Source organism: Protopterus annectens, chromosome 1.part1 (genome assembly GCF_019279795.1).
Source record: "Protopterus annectens isolate FY-2018-M chromosome 1.part1, PAN1.0, whole genome shotgun sequence".
NCBI lineage: Eukaryota > Metazoa > Chordata > Ceratodontiformes > Protopteridae > Protopterus > Protopterus annectens.
In genome coordinates this window covers 1,740,543,542-1,740,559,339 of record NC_056726.1, presented here as the reverse complement: position 1 = coordinate 1,740,559,339, position 15,798 = coordinate 1,740,543,542, and the positions used below count along the sequence as shown (strand labels likewise).

General features: G+C 44.1%; 1 protein-coding gene across 2 annotated transcripts in view; it reads right to left on the bottom strand.

The window, feature by feature from the left end:
* The window catches only part of ARID1A (AT-rich interaction domain 1A), a 3,912,194-nt gene that overhangs the window by 2,875,130 nt on the left and 1,021,266 nt on the right, over positions 1-15,798 (bottom strand). The window lies entirely within an intron of this gene.

Here is a 15,798-nt window from a genome sequence, read left to right as displayed (position 1 = left end):
TACCTTCCGCCAGAGCATCAACCTTAGACTTCAATTGTGAAAGGAGATAGTTTTGGTATTTCAACATGTGAAACTGGCAATTCAAAGCCCTCATAGCTAGAGTGGAAGAAGTATAAACTTTCTTTCCCCATCTATCCAAAGCCCTGGCCTCTATCTGTAGGAACCGGATTCTTGACAACAGAAGCCTTAACACCTTTAGGCCCCTGACTAACAGTTTCTGGGTCTGCCCTAGGACTCTTAAAAAGATACTTATGAGCTTCAGGCACCCTGTAATACCTATCCGGTTTAACAGGAGCAGGAGGCAAAGAATCAGGATTAAGAGAAGCCTCTGTAAAAACATCTTCCACCACATCCAAAACAGGAGGTATAGCCAAAGGCCTATGCTGGGGTAAAAACAAAAATTCCCTAAGCCTTTTCCTGGAATCAGAGAAGTCCTGACCTTCCCACTTAAAATGCTCCCTCATGGAATGAAGAGTCTCTGAAAAAGAAAAATCCTCAGGGGGAGAAGCAGGAGTAGAATCATCCACATCAGAATCAGAATAAGGAGAATACTCCTGCAAGTCTTCAGCCGAAGACTCTGAAACATCCGAAGCCTGCTCAAAACTCCCTAGCTCAGGTTCCACCCTAGGCCTCTTATCAGGAGGGGGCAAAGAACCCCTAATCAAAGTAATCAAATCTTCTGCCATTTTAAGCATATGCTTCTTGGGCACAGTTCCTGAAGAACTAGGGGTGACACCAACTGAAGCTAAACCTGGCCTGCCTCTGGGAGAAGCCTTGGAAACAAAAGGAGAGGGCCTAACCACCCTAGGAAGGGAGGGGAGTACAGTAACCTGAGAAGCCCCTTCAGCCTGACCTGCCTCCTGAGAGGCCACATCCTGCAATAACAAAGTCTCTCCCTGGGATCCCAAAGAAACCTCCGGTGGAACCACCGGCTCCACCGACACCTCTAAAGAACCGGCGTCCGGGACGGACGGTTCTTCTAGCCTAGGCTTAGCTGCTTTGTCCTTGCGCTTCTTCGAAGAAGCGGGCGTCGGAGCAACCGACGGCATTTTATAATTGCACCGCTTCAAGACTAACCTGGCACAATCTAACCTTCTCTTTATAGTGCGCTTATTGAATCTAGCACAAGAGCGACACCCAACAACGTCGTGCTCAGGCCCTAAACAAGGAATACACAAAGTATGGTAATCTCTATGCGGTATCTGTTTCCCACAAGAAATACAGTTATTCACTTTTTCTGACATCCGGTAAACCACTGAGGCAAGAAAAAACTAAAATATTCCCCAACGGGTACTTAGCCAACTTTGACTCTGTCTGAAACTCGAAATCGAAAAATTTCAGAACGCCAACCGCACTTGCAATGCTGCTTCTGCATCGGACCATGCGGCAAAAAAGACTGAGGATATGACGTCGGTCATGCGCATTTGTACCCTGACGTCCTGATGTCAGTCAAATGCGCCTTGACCGACGTCAGCCTTATACTTTGATATTCGGGCCGACCGAGGACAGCGGACTACCCAAGTGTAAGGACTGCAGCAATGTGAGATGAAGAACATCAGAAAACAAGAGACTTCTCACAAACCATTTTCCTGTTCAAAGTCCTGAAAATACTAATTTTTTTTCCTCTTATCAGTGACACCAGAACAGGAAGGGTCAAGAGCCTGAAATAAACTCTAAGCTAAGCACAGTAAATCATTTCCATCCAAAGTAACAGAGAACAAAATAAATGCATTTCTGCTTCTTTCCAGCAAGAGTTTATATAGCACCACACCCACTTTTGACAGGCAAGTCCTCTTCAAAGACATCTCCGGGTCCTCCCAAAGTCTGGCTAAGATTATTCCCTGCTCTTTCCTATAAGGCTTACAAAAGTGGTTCTCCCTCACCCAGGAAAGGCACTCGCACAGCCACGGAAGACATGTCTAACCTCTGTCCATGGTGGCTGCAGGGATTACACCAGAGAAAGTCAAGTAAAACGATGAATGATGTGAGAAACCAGAAATAGCCACAGACAGCAGCTAAACCCATTTACTGTGGAGGCAAATTTGTAGTCTGTTGAAGGGGCAAAGGCTGTTTGGAAATTGTTTTCTTACTGTGGCAGAAAGAATGAACTGAGGAACCAGTAAGTGGTTCCACAATAAAACAGAAAATGCCTGAATCACAGGGAAGACTGGCAACAGTAGTAACTGAAACAGACAAACATTAAAAATTAAGCATTTTTCACCAAAAACAGTGGGGAAAACAAACACTTACTCCAGCCCCAAAAGTAGCTTAACACAAGTTTTAGTTATGAAAAAAGTTATGAAAAACTATGTTTAACAGTTTTCACAACTTTTCCCCCCTCAAGAGTAAAAAGTTGTGCTTCACGGTACAAAGTGAATCACATAGCAGTCCGGAAAATTCTTTATAAACAAAAAAAACTACGTTTCTGTCAAAATGTTGAAGGCCCAACCCCCTCAAAGAGAACTTACATGCCCAGCAATACAGAACTGTCAGCAGATCTTCGAAAGCCCCCAAGAAGAGCACTCTGGGCAGCAAGAAAGCCCAGAAGTGCTTGGCTCCCAAACCAATGTTTTTCTTCAGCTCGGGTTGAATTTTGCTTCATTTTATGCCTCGTTCACTGGGCTAGTAGCCTCTTTTCAAGGGAGACCAGTGGTTATACTACTAGGGGAAATTTGACTAGAATATCCGGGAAAGTACAGTTGTGTACATTTACCATAAATGTAGATGTTAAGAGTGTATTCACTGTTGCAGTCATTACATTTGGGTAATCTGCTGGCAGGTTGCCCTCAGTGGGCCTGAATAACAAAGTCTTGGGTCATGTGTCAGTTGCTGTCTCCTCTTCTTTGATGTCAGGGGTATTAAACATGCCGCCTAAGCCATTTTATTCAGTTTTTCTTGCCCAAGATGTCAGGTGCCCCCAAATATATATGTGTGTGTATACATATATAGATATATGTGTTATATAGATATGTATATAAATATATATATACCTATATACCTATCTATCTATATATCTATCTATCTATATATCTATCTATCTATATATATATATATATATACACACACGCATATATATATATATATCTATATAAAAACAGAAATATATATAAATGCACTTTTAGCAACAAACTACCTTCATCTAAAAGCCAATACACCACAAAGGCTTTAGTATACAGTGAAGGAAAGAAAAGTTATAGAAAAGGGGGATGGCAGGTGGGTAACCCGGACTGCAACAGTGAATAACTCAAACATCTACATTTATGGTATGTGTACACAACTGTACTATGCTCTTCGTGTTTCACTGTTGCAGTCATTACATTTGGGTAGAATCCCAAAGCTATGGAAGGGGGGATGAAAATAAATAGCATTAGGAGTGGCTATAAGGCCCTGCAGAACTGCAGTGGCAAAGCCAGCCCTAGATTTGGAGAAGAGAGGCAAATGATAATGCTTTGTGAAGGTATGAACAGAGCTCCAAGTATCAGCCTCTAGAATGTCTTTGGTTGGAACCCCTCTGAGAAAAGCTGCTGAGGTAGAGGCAGCCCTGGTGGAATGTGACCTGATCCCCTTGGGCACAGGTTTACCATAGTGCAAGTAGCAGAAACAAATGCAGTGGCTTATCCACTTAGAAATAGTCTGCTTTGATATAGCCTTCCCCTCTGACCCTGCAGCAAACGCTACCAGTAGTTGCTCAGACTTCCTTAGAGATCTGGTCCTGTTTAAGTAGAATCTTTGTTGTCTGTGCACATCCAATGAATGCAGAATTCGCTCCCCCTTGTTCTGCGGATTTGGGTAAAATGTTGGCAGGCGAACTGTCTGGTTAAGAGCCACACTGGATACCACCTTAGGCATAAAAGGATTGGTCCTGAGAGACACCCTGTCCGGGTAAAATGCAATAAAAGACTCCACAGCCATGAGAGCCTGTAGTTCCGAAACCCTTATTGCTGAAGTGACTGCCAAGAGGAAAGCTGTTTTCCAAGACAGAAATTCTATATCTGCAGTAGCTGCTGGTTCAAAAGGAGGCAGTGTGAGTTTTTCCAGCACAAAGTTGAGGTCCCATGCAGGAGTTGTGATCTTCTGGGAGGCCTTAAATTTTTGGCCCCTCTAAAATACTGTTTAAGCACAGGATGAGAAAAGAGGGGAGGCTCTGTGTTGTAATGAGCAGAGATGGCAGTGGCATGGATTTTTATTGAAAAAGAAAGATAGGCCCTTGTCAAGCATCTCGGTCAGATATTGTAAAATCTGAGGAATATTGGGCTTTGCTGTGTCCGTTCCTTGTGCTTGGTTCCAAGCACAGAATCTCTTCCATTTATCAGCATAAGATTTTCTAGTACTAGGCCTTCTGGCTTCCAAAATGACATCCATCACAGATTTATTGAGAGGTGTTTGAATTAAATTATCAGCCATGCTGCAAGGTTCAAAGTTTGGAGCTGAGTGTGCAGAATTTGATTACTCTGCTGAGACAGTAGTTGAGGTATTTGAGGCAAGTACCAAGGAGGAAGTTGAGACATTCCTTAGAATTGGGTACCAGTGCTGGCGAGGCCAGTCCGGAGCAATTAGGATCATTGTTGGTTTTTCCTGTCTGACTTTTAGTAAGAACTTGGAGAGAAGAGGCAGAGGGGGAAAAGGCATAGACCGATAGGTTTTTCCAACTGAAGGCTAGGGCATCCACTTTCCATGCTTTTCTGTGATGTTATTGTGCAGAATTTGTCCAGCTGATAATTTTGGGGAGAGGCAAATAGATCTATGTCTGGGCTCCCCCATTTCTGTGTTACGCTGAAGATTTGTGGATCCAGTTTCCATTCGTCCAGTTCCAGAAGATTTCTGCTTAGGCCGTCTGCCAGAGTATTTTGTTTTCCTGGCAGGAATTGAGCTTGATGCATCTGACAAGTCAAAGCTGTCTTCCACAATGCCATGGCTAGTCTGTAAAGGGGGTAGGAATGTGTACCCTACTGCTTGTTTATGTACCACATAACCGTGGTGTTGTCCGTCTGTCAGTAGTTGTCCTGGATGAAATAAGTCCTTGAAGGCATTCTGAACAGCCAGCATCTCTTTCTGGTTGATATCCAGATGCATTTTGGGCTCCATTTTCCCGGAATGCATCTCCCCGCCAGGTGGGAACCCCAAGCATAGTCTGATGAGTCTGTAATTAGGGTATGGATGGCAAGGGGTGGAGTGAATGACAGTCCCTTGCTTTGGTGACATGTCCCTGCCCACCAAAGAAACTCCTGTTGCAGGCAGGAAATGAGAGGAATCATTGTTTCCAGAATGTGACAATGTTGACTCCATAAACTTTTTAGGTAACATTGTAGTTTCCTCATATGCAGTCTCGCATATGGAATTAGTAGAATGCAGGATGCCATGAACCCCAAAGCCTGCAGAATTTGTCTTGCAGATAACTGGGTTTTTGTTGCAATTTGTTTGAAGTATGTTGTCAGTTGCCTTTGTTTGTCTGGCATAAGGTAAACTATCTGGGGAGTTGTATTCAAGCTTGCACCCAGGAATGTAATTATTTGAGAGGGTACCAGTTGGGATTTATTTTCGTTTATTGTGTACCCTAGGCATGTTAGAAGCCTTTTTACCAACACCAGATGTTGAAGAAGAGTGTCCCTGTCCTCTGCTTGAATGAGACAGTCCAGATAAGGATAAGTTTGTATGCTTCTTTGTCTGCAAAATACAATTACTGGTGCCAGGCACTTTGTAAAGACCCTGGACGAAGTAGATAAGCCAAAGGGCAGGGCAGAGAATTGGTAATGCAGAAAACCTGCCTTGAAGTGGAGGTATCTTCTGCAAGATTCCCTTACTGGGATATGCAGGTATGCCTCTTAAGTCTACAGTCACTAACCAAGCGTTCCTGCCCAGCATAGGCAGTAGCTGTTGTAAAGTCAACATTTTGAATTTTGGAATATCTGGGAACGTGTTCAAAATCTATAAGTCCGGTATTGGAAGCCAGGCATCGTCTTTTCTGGGTACCAGGAAAAGTCTTGAATAAAAACCTTGTCCTTTTTCCTTTTCTGGTACTGGTTGAATAGCCCCCATATCCATGAGGGACAACTTGTTTGAGCCTCTGCCCATTGATTTTGTGGCAGATCTGGCCACCCATTTGGAATTGGTAAAGTATGGAAATGAAATATGTACCCCTGGGATACTATGTTTAATACCCACTTGTCCTGGGTAATTAACTGCCAATTTTGAGCATGAAGTGCTAGTTTTCCCCCCAAAGGGGCTGCCAAAAGATAAGTGCTTGGTGAAGGTAGAGGGAAGTCACTGAGACTGCTTACTGTAGGGTTGTGCTCTGTTTCCTCTGGTTTGGAGGTGGAGGCACCCCATTGCTATGACCTGTAAGAACCCTGTGACTGGTATCTGGAGCCTTTTGAGCGCCTGGATTTCCCTTGAGCAGCACTGTTGGACACAGGAAAGGATCAATTTTTAGTAGGCCAGTGCCTACTGATCCTGGGTGGCTGCACTTGCAAGAAATCTTTTAGTTTGCATAGATTTAGCTTTGTCTTCCATTTTCTTTAAAACCTCTTCTGCCTTATTACCAGAGTATCATGCGGCAAAAGGGCATCCAACAATTTAGCTTTAACATGAACAGGCAGATTTTGCTCCTTGAGCCAGGCATGCCTTCTAATCACAGATCCAGTAACTGCGGCCCTGCAAGAGGCCTCCAAGGAATCAAAACCACATTGCAAAGTATGCTTTCCAACCTGTTCTGCTGAATGCAATAATTCCTGTAATTCTTTATTTTCCACACAATCAGAAATCAACATCATTTTGTGTTTCAGTAAGCCCAAAACATGCTGTTGATATTTAAGCATATGAAACTGGCAGTTTAAGGCCCTAATTACCAAGGTTGCAGACGTATAAACTTTCTTTCCTCATCTACACAGCGCCCTGGAATCTCTATCAGAGGGGGTAGGATTTTTGGCTGTAGAGGCCTTTACACCCTTGGGACCCTGTGAAATGGTCTCAGGATCAGCAGCAGGATTTTTGAATAGAAATTTGTGGGGGTCAGGAAAGTACAGTTGTGTACCTACCCATAAATGTAGATGTTAGAGTGTATTCACTGTTGCAGTCATTACACTTGGGTTAACCTGCTGGCAGGCTACCCGCAGTCGGCCTGAATTCCAAAGTCCTGGTCCGGCGTCGGTTGCTGTCGCCTCTTCCCTGACGTCAGTGCGCCAGGGGTATAAAAGATGCAGCAGACGCCATTTTCTTCCATTTTTCTTGGCCCAGATGTCAGGTGCCCCCAAAAGGGTAGGCTAAAAAATTCTGATCATAAAAAAGCATGCACATAACCTTCATCTACAAGCAAATACACCACATAGGTTGTATAGAACACAGAAGTACAGATAAGTCCCAGCAAAGAAAGGGGGATGGTGGGAGGGTAACCTGGACTGCAACAGTGAATACACTCGAACTACATTTATGGTAGGTACACAACTGTACTATGTTCATCGTGTTTCACTGTTGCAGTCATTACACTTGGGTTGAATCCCAAGGCTGAGGTTGGGTGGTTGGGTGGCTGGGCCTAAATAGAATTAGGAGTGGCTATGAGGCCCTGCAGAACTGCAGTGGCAAAGCCTGCTCTGGATTTAAAGTAAAGAGGTAAGTGGTACTGCTTAGTAAAATGTGCACTGAAGTCCAGGTTGCAGCCTCCAAAATGTCCTTGGTTGGTACTCCTTTGAGGAAGGCTGCTGAAGTGGCTGCTGCTCTGGTAGAATGTGGCCCAATGCCCTTAGGCACTGATTTGCCATGTTGTGAATAGCAGAAATGAATGCAGTGGCCTATCCATTTTGAAATAGTCTGCTTTGAAATAGCTTTTCCTTGCGATCCTGCAACATATGCCACTAAGAGTTGCTCAGTCTTTCTGAAAGCTTTAGTTTTGTCAAAGTAAAAGCGTAGCTGTCTGTGTATGCCCAAAGAATGCAGAAGTCTCTCCCCCTTATTCTGCGAGTTTGGATAAAAGGTAGGCAAATGTATGGTTTGGTTAAGAGCCACACTGGACACTACCTTAGGCATAAATGTTGGGTTTGTCCTTAGAGAAACCCTGTCTGGATGGAAAATAATAAAAGGTTCCACAGCCATTAGTGCCTGTAGTGAGAGACTTTTTGCTGAAGTTATTGCTAGGAGAAAAACTGTTTTCCATGATGAGTATTTTATCGCAGCTGTATTGGCTGGCTCAAAAGGAGGCAGTGTGAGTTTTTCCAAGACAAAATTGAGGTCCCATGCAGGTATTGGAGCTCTCCTTGGAGGTCTTATGTTTTTGGCCCCTCTGAGATACTGCCTTAGCAGTGGATGAGAAAAAAATAGGTGGGTCCGTATTGTAATGAGCTGAAATGGCAGAGGCATGGATCTTAATTGATGAGAAGGATAGGCCTTTGTCCAACATCTCAGTTAGGTACTGTAACATCTGAGGAATATTTGGTACAAGCGTGTCAATTCCTTGTGCTTGGTTCCAAGCACAGAATCTCTTCCATTTTTCTGCATAAGATTTTCTGGTGCTAGGCCTCCAAAATAACATCCATAACTGCTTTAGAGAGGTGTGTTCTGAATAGTTACATTATCCATCATGCAGCCAGATTTAGGGTTCTGAGATGGCTGTGCAGGATCTGATTGTTTTGTTGGGTCAGCAAATGAGGAATTTGAGGTAATGTCCAGGCTGGGCCTTGAGACAAACTCTTTAGAATTGGGTACCAGTGCTGGTGTGGCCAGTCTGGGGCAATCAGGATCATTTCTGGCTTCTCTTGTCTGACCTTTAGGAGTACCTTGGGGAGGAGAGCCAGCTGAATGAAAGGGCGCCCAGTTTCCATGCTTGTTTGTGATAAGTCTGAGTGCAGAATCTCTGTAGCTGGCAGTTGTGAGGGGAGGCAAATAGATCTATGTCTGGGCATCCCCATTTCCCCGTTATCATGCTGAAGATTTGTGGATCTAGTTTCCACTCTTGAGGATCCATGAGGTTTCTGCTTAGTTCGTCTGCCAAAGTATTTGTCTTTCCTGGCAGGAATTGTGCTTGCAGGTGTACTTGATAAGTCAATGCTGTGTTCCACAAGGTCATGGCTTGTCTGCAGAGGGGGTAGGAATGTGTGCCTCCTTGCTTGTTTATGTACCACATAACTAATATTGTCCATCTAGCAGCAGTTGTCCTGGACGAAGTAGGTCCTTGAAGGCTGTCAGGGCATTCTGCACTGCTAGCATCTCTTTTTGATTGATATGAAGATGCATTTGGCTTGTGGGCCATGTGCCCTGAATACATTTTCCTGCCATGTGTGCCCTCCAGGCATAATCTGATGCATCTGTTGTTAGTGTCTGCCTGGCTGTGGGTAAAGTGAATGGCTGCCCCTTGTTGTGGTGACAGGCCTGTGCCCACCATTGAAGCTCCTGTTGCAGGCAGGGAATGAGAGTAATTAATGTTTCCAGGCTGTGGCAATGTTGAGTCCAAACACTTTTTAGATAACACTGTAGTTTCCTCATATGCAGTCTTGCATATGGAATTAGTAGAATGCAGGATGCCATGTAGCCCAGAGCCTGCAGAATTTTTCTTGCAGGTAACTGGGTCTTTGTTGCCATGCTTTCGAAGTAAGAAGTCAGTTGCCTTTGTCTGGCGTGAGATAAGCCATCTGGGCAGTTGTATTTAAGCTTGCACCCAAGAATTTTATCTCTTGAGAGGGTACTAGTTTTGATTTCTTTTCGTTTACTGTGTACCCTAGGCAAATTAGTAATCTTTTACAAACGCCAGATGCTTTAGTAGAACGTCTTTGGTCTCTGCTTGAATAAGGCAGTCGTCCATGTAGGGATATATTTGAATTCCTCAGTCTGCAAAATGCAATTACTGGTGCCAGGCATGTTGTGAAGACCCTGGGCGTAGTAGATAAGCCAAAGGGCAGTGCAGAGAATTGGTAGTGCATTGAGCCAGCTATGAATCTGAGGTATCTTCTGCAAGATTGTCTGATTGGGACATGCAGGTATGCCTCTGAAGTCCAAAGTTACAAGCCAAGCCTTATTGCCCAACATGGGCAGAAAGCTGCTGCAGAGTCAACATTTTGAATTTGGGAACATCCAGAAAAGTATTTAGAATAGACAGGTCCAGAATTGGTCTCCAGGCTTTGTCCTTTCTTGGTACTAAGAAAAGTCTTGGGTAAAATCCTTGTCACTGCTCTTGTTGGGGCACTGGCTGAATAGCCCTCATGTCCATGAGAGATGAAACTTGTTTTTGTGCCTCTGCCCATTGATTGTGTGGCAGGTCTAGCATACCTTTTGCCTTTGGAAGGGTGTGAAAGTGGAACTTGTAGCCCTGAGAGACTACATTTAAGACCCATTTGTCCTGGGTGATCATGTGCCCATTTGTCCTGGGTGATCACGTGCCAATTTTGTGAAAAAAGTGCTAGCTTTCCCCCTAAGGGTGCTGCCAAAAGATAAGTGGCTTGGCATTGGCAGAGGGAAGTCACTGGGACTGTTTCCTATAAGGCTGTGATTCGTCTTCTCCACTTTTGGAGGTAGAAGCACCCCATTGTTTGGGCCTGTGTGATCCCTGGGGCTGTTGTCTGACTCTAGGGCATCTGTATCTGCCTCTTTGTGGCCTGTCTGACATTGGAAAGGACCAATTCTTAGAAGGCCAGTTCCTGCTAAATCTGGGTGGCTGTTCCTGTAAGAAATCCTTTACTGTCTGCATAGATTTAGCTTTATCCTCCATTTTCTTCAACACCACTTCTGCCTTAACACAAAACTAAGTATCATACTGTAATGGAGCATCCAATAATTTTACTTTAACATGATCAGGCAGAGTCTGTTCCTTTAACCAAGCATGCCTTCTAATGACAGAACCTGTAACTGCGACCCTGCAAGAGGCCTCCAGTGAATCAAAACCAAATTGCAAAGTATGCTTTCCCACTTGTTCAGCTGCATGCAATAAATCCTGCATTTCCTTGTTCTCAGAACATTCAGAATTTGTCAACATTTTCTGTTTTAGCACTGACATTAAGTATTGCTGATATTTAAGCATATGAAACTGACAATTTAAAGCCCTTAAAGCCAAGGTAGCAGAAGTGTAAACTTTTTCCCCCCCATCTGTCCAGTGCCCTTGAATCCCTATCTGAGGGGACGGGTTTTTTTTGCAGTAGAGGCTTTCACCCCTTTGGGACCCTGAGATATAGTTTCTGGGTCAGCAGCAGGGTTTTTATATAGAAATTTGTGAAAATCTGGAACCCTGTAGTATGTCTGGCTTAACAGGTGCAGGAGGTAGAGTCGGGAGACAGTCTGGACTCTGAAAATACATCTACAATATCTAGAACCGGTGGAATAGCAAGAGGTCTGTGCTGAGGTAGTAGAAGAAAGTCTCTGAGCCTTTTCTTAGATTCTGAGTAATCTTGGCTCTCCCAGTGGAAATGCTCCCTCATGGTATGCAGGGTTTCCCCAAAGGAATAATCCTCAGGAGAAAAAACTGAAGGAATAGATTCTTCAGCATCAAAATCCTCATAGGGAGGAATAGAATATCCCTGTTCTGAAGAGGAGTCAGAGGAAATGGAAACCTGATCAGAGGAATCGTATTCAGTGTCTTGCCTAGGCCTCTTATCAGGAGGAGGATGGGAACCCCTGACCAAAGTAATTAGGTTTTCGGCCATTTTGAGCATCTGTTTCTTAGGCATGGAAGTCTGTCCTGGAGAATACTGTACGTTTCCTAGTCTTTAAAGCTGCCTTTGTCTTGGATGCTGAAGTTGGCTTGATATAAAGCTGTGTAGGTCTGAAAACACCCTCAGAAACCGATGCCTGCTCAGCGGCTCCGGACCCATCTGAGGGATTAGTTTCCGAAGGCCCAATACCTTGAGTATCCAGAGGCCTAGTTGCCTCCACGTGGGAGTCGGAGGCGGCCTGTGGCTCTGAGGTAGCGAGTGTCAGGGGCTGCGAAAGCGCCTCACTGAGAACCAGCGAACCAGTAACTGGCCTAGAAGAGGCTTCGTCGGTTTTGGACCTCGGATGCCGGTCCTTTTCTTTTTCCTTGCGCATTTTATGAACTCCGGTCGTCGGCTGTTCTAACGGCATTATATAGTTAAACCTACGGCCAAAGTAATGAAATGCAAAATCGTACAGAGGCTTAATAGTGCGTTAGTTAAATCTAGCACAAAACCGACAACTGGCAATGTCGTGGTCAGGGCCTAGGCAAGGAATACAGTAAGAATAAAAATCCTTATGAGGTATTTGCTTTCCACAAGAAATACAATTGTTAACTTTTTCTGACATCGGTCTGGAGCAAGAAAAAAGTTTCCCCAACGGGGTACTTAGCTTTATTGAAGACTTCGGATATGAAATTCAGTTTCGAAAATCTCAGAAATCAGCTGACCGGCACTTGCGAACTGCTTTTGCTTCGGGCACCACGCGGCAAGAAAGACTGAAGAAAATGGTGTCTGCTGCATCTTTTATACCCCTGGCACACTGACGTCAGGGAAGAGGCGACAGCAACCAACGCCGGACCTGGACTTTGAAATTCAGGCAGACTGCGGGTAGCCTGCCAGCAGGATAACCCAAGTGCAATGACTGCAACAGTGAAACACAAACATCCCTGTAATATCTGTCTGACTTACTAGGAGCCGGAGGTAGGGAATCAGGAGCCATGCTGAATTCCGAGAACACGTCAACAATGTCTAATACAGGAGGTACTGCCAAAGGCCTATGCTGAGGAAGGAGGAAATCCCTAAGCCTCTTTTGATTCAGAGAAGTCCTGACTCTCCCAGTGAAAGTGTTCCCTTAAAGTATGCAAAGTTTCTCCAAAAGAGTAATCCTCAGGAGGAGATGCAGATGGGATGGATTCCTCTGCATCAGAATCCTCATAGGGTGGAATAGAAAATTCTTGATCAGAAGCGGAATCAGAAGAAATAGAAACCTGATCTGAAGATTCATAAATCAGTGCCTTGCCTACACCTCTTAGCAAGGGGGTTGGGAACCCCTGATCAAGGTAATTAAGTCCTCAGCCATTTTGATCTGTTTCTTAGGCATAGGGGCCTGAGCACATGGCTCATGCATCGGTTTTTTAGACACAGAAGTTTTTGATCTTGTTTTTGAGGCTGGCGTCGGTTTAATATAAAAATGTTGAGGCCTGAAAACTCCCTCAGAAGCCAGTGCCTGCTCAGCGGCTCCGGACCCATCCAAGGGAGAGTCATCCGCGGGTTCAATACTCTGAGAATCTCGTGGCATACCGGACTCAGAATGGGCCTCGGTAGAGGCCTGCGACTCAAAAGTAGTGGGCATCAGGGGCTACAAAAGCGCCTCACTGAGTACCAGCGAACCGGCGACTGGCTTAGGAGGAGCTTAGTCGGTTCTGGACCTCAACGATCTGTCTTTTTCTTTGCGCTTTTTGTGAACTCTGGTAGTCAGATTGCCAACAGACATTTCATGATAATTAAATCTTGATCCAAAATATTTAGAAGCAAAAATATACTGGCGCTTAGTGCGTTGGTTAAATCTAGCACAAAACCAACAGCAAGGCACGTTATGATCTGGGCCTAGGCAAGGAATACAGTACAAATGAAAATCCTTATGAGGTATTTGCTTCCCACAAGTAATGCAGTTATTAACTTTTACTGACATCAGTAAGGAGCAAGTAAAAGTTTCCCCAACGGGGTACTTAGGTTTAATTTGAAGACTTCGGTCCTGAAACTTGAATGCGAAAATTTCAGGAGTCTGCCACCCGGCACTTGCGAACTGCTTCTGCTTCGGGCACTGTGCGGCAAGACAGACTGAATAAAATGGCGTCTGCTGCATGTTTTATACCCCCTGACGACCTGACGTCATGGAAGAGGAGACCGCAACAGACGCAGGACCCAAGACTTTGTTACTCAGGCCGACTGAGGGCAACCTGCCAGCAGATTACCCAAATGTAAAGACTGCAACAGTGAAACATGAAGAACATCTTCCCCCACTCTTTTCAATAGGTACCGAGAGACTCTTTTCATCCACTTGAGCTACCAACAACTCAACCAGATGGGACCCATTTAACATCCCACCTGAAGGGCAAATTGCTAACGCGCTACGTGCATGGAAGGTGCTCTTAAGCTTTGAAGCTGACTGGACATGCCCACGTTAGCTTAGGTTACTGCAGCAGTGAATAATGAACATCAGCTGTACTATCACTTCAGTGCCAGAAACTAACATTTTATCAATGCATTAGTGCTGAAGTAGTGAAAACAGTTAAGTACAATTGAAACAGATACAGCTGAGCGAATCTTTCAAAAATATGACTAAATATGTAAATGCACAGTATGAAAGCTCTAGAATTAATAAGGTGCAGTAAGAAAATGCTGAGGAATTAAACTAAGCCAGCCTATAAGTTAATAAAAGATCGGACACGCTCCCTCGATGGAAACAGCGAAAGTACAATTTTCTAAGTTAGCTAACTTTAATAGTACACATCTTAATTGATGGCTGTTTGTAGTAGCCCGAGCTATACAGTTCCTGCCCTATTTCTACCAGTCCGCTTTTCAGAGAGTATCCTCCATGCTCTGTTAGGAGCTTTATCAGGAACTCCATACACAAGGACAGCTACAGCATAAAATACGACTTGTCACTTCTCAGAAAACATTAGTATGAACGGGTAAAATCCTTTTTTTTGTTTTAATTTTTTTTCCCTAGGCTGTATAGGTTTTATGGACTAGGTGCAACAGTGTGCGCTTGTTCTGACTGTTTTTTTCTTTCCTGAACATGCTTTTGACTGTTTAACACTTAACCAGACTCCTTTGAACTCCTCTACCAGTCTTCAGTGTATCTTCCTTGGCTGAATCTACAGGGTAATTAACAGTCTCTGCAGGTCTTCCTTCCTTGTCTGCAAGAAGAAAGTATTAGGAGAGTCTCTGGGTATCAGGCCTGCTCCAGCTGCATCTCAGCTACTGATGAGTGACTGCTGTGCAATGTCTTGTTTTCTTAGACCACCAATTTTCCCCAGTACCTCTGGTACAGTACCTGCCGCTCTCAAGGATCAGGGAGAGAAGTTTTCGGTGGCTGTAAGTATGCCCTCTAGTAGCAAGGGAGACTCACTCTGGTTGGTTATGGGGAAAAAAGCTAGTGTTTTATGAAATAGTCTCAATTTGCCCTTTTCTCCCACACAAGTTGTTTTTATAAAAACTAATACTACTTCTCAAAATTAAAACAAAGAACCTGTGGGGAGGGGTGTTAAATGCACCTATCTTAAAGCTGTAAGTTTAGGGAACACATTCTATGACTTATCGCTTCACCACTTATTAAACTTCTTTCCTGTTATAGGAACAGGGAACATTACACATACCTAACCAAACCATCACAACAAATTCCACATGTACACAAAATGAAGAGCGGGCAAAAGAAACAGTGACTTCCTGCAATGTTTAGCACCATCAATAGCTTTTCAATCTCCAACATGATCAGAGAAAACCTGTCAGCAGAACTATAGCATGAGGTACAGATGTGCTAGAAAACTACTGTCAAGAAATCAAGCAGGATATGTAGGTTTAAACAAAATCAGGCTAAAGACATTTCATTGTTTAGCTTACTGTTCCTGAAATCTCAGCTGCAATACAATATGTACCCAATACTGGGGGGGGGGTCATGCAAGATGATCACTGTTAGCAGACAGCCTTTGCTACAAAGACAAAACAGTTTGCAAGTACCATTAGTAATAGCCATGCTTTGACAGCTTTCAGACTAGGTTTACCTTTCCCTTTTGCAAACCAGCAGGATTTCCTTTACATAAAATCTCTTCCAATAGTCTAGACTATTTTTGACCCTTCCCAAGACAAATGACTGGGCACATTCCCTCCTATCAGAGCACCACACCCA